The 1,227-nt window shown below is 35.5% G+C and overlaps 1 long non-coding RNA gene across 1 annotated transcript; it reads left to right on the top strand.

Moving 5' to 3' along the window:
* Positions 1–6: 6 nt before the first annotated feature.
* LOC125504535 lies at positions 7–963 on the top strand. Its single transcript, XR_007281555.1, has 2 exons — positions 7–451; positions 549–963. It is a non-coding gene; the product is annotated as an uncharacterized LOC125504535 (long non-coding RNA).
* The last annotated feature ends 264 nt before the right edge of the window (positions 964–1,227 follow it).

Here is a 1,227-nt window from a genome sequence, read left to right as displayed (position 1 = left end):
AAACAAAAGTAAGTACCTACATGTACAGTCGGCGTCACATAAAAGTCGAACATTAAATAGTTGTTGTGTAAATCTGACTTTCTACCTCGATCTACCTTTGCGTAAATGACAAAATACTGACAATTTCATTTTCCTATTATCAAAATACTACGACTACAAACGAATTTGAAAAAACTCGAATAATTACATTAATGGAGGAAGGAGCGTCAACCAAAACAGTAGCTGAGAGATTTGGAAAACCGAAGAGCACGATATATAAAGAGGGCAATTAAATTGTTAAATTTAAACAAGTTTGTGACATACATTGTACATATATTTGACGTATTTCACAAAGCCTCATTTACCGAAATCCGGAAAAATCGTCTTTAATAGTCGCCTACTTTTATAACTCGATATAATGGAAATACATTTTTTTAGGTCCTTGTGGTGTTTTATCTTCTAGGCGATTCAGGTAATAACAGTTCCTAACCATAACAGAGACCGGCGGTTTAACTTTTTGTGCCTCAAATTTTACAAATGAATCCATCCAAATGCGTTTTTACTTTCAGGCTATATACTCTTCGCCCATGGCTACTCACGCCATTAGATTCTCCTCCAATAAATGCCGCAGAAGAACGCTTTGATAGCAGGATTAAGGCTGTTCGAAGCGGCATTGAAAGATGTAATGGGGCACTGAAAAATCGGTTTAGGTGTTTGCTTAAACATTGAGTGCTCCATTACAGACCAGACAGAGCAGGGAAGATAATTAATGCGTGTGTAGTACTACACAACATGTGCGTAAAAGCCAGCATGCCAGAACCAGAAGAAAATCCAATTGAGAGAGCAGACTTACTGGAATTAAGTAATATGGAGCGAAGCAATGATCCAAGACTGGTTAATCCAGATTTGGACGCCGCCAGAAGATTGCAGAGGGAAATTGCAGCAACACATTTTAATTAGGATTAAAATATCGATGATAATTAATGTCGTTTTTTAATTTTGCCTATAGCCCCATTCCAAAACATAACTAGCCAGATACATGTAAAAAAAATACCAAACAAAATTATAACTTATTTATTTGAAATTATATGCTTCAGTTCTTTTAACTCAGTTAAAATATTCGCATATATCACGTTGCTCCGGTCCAGTTTTTCTAGTTTGGCTTGTTCATATTTTTGCCGCCACTCCATATATTTACATTTGGCTTCAAAATATATTTCAGCGGTTTTTTTCTTTTCTTTTTCTATT

This window comes from Dendroctonus ponderosae, unplaced genomic scaffold (assembly GCF_020466585.1).
Source record: "Dendroctonus ponderosae isolate FM_Combo_2020 unplaced genomic scaffold, Dpon_F_20191213v2 Dpon_F_20191213_5, whole genome shotgun sequence".
In the NCBI taxonomy this organism is placed as follows: Eukaryota; Metazoa; Arthropoda; class Insecta; order Coleoptera; family Curculionidae; genus Dendroctonus; species Dendroctonus ponderosae.
The sequence above is the reverse complement of the archived record's forward strand: the minus strand, read 5'-3'. Positions and strand labels throughout refer to the sequence as shown.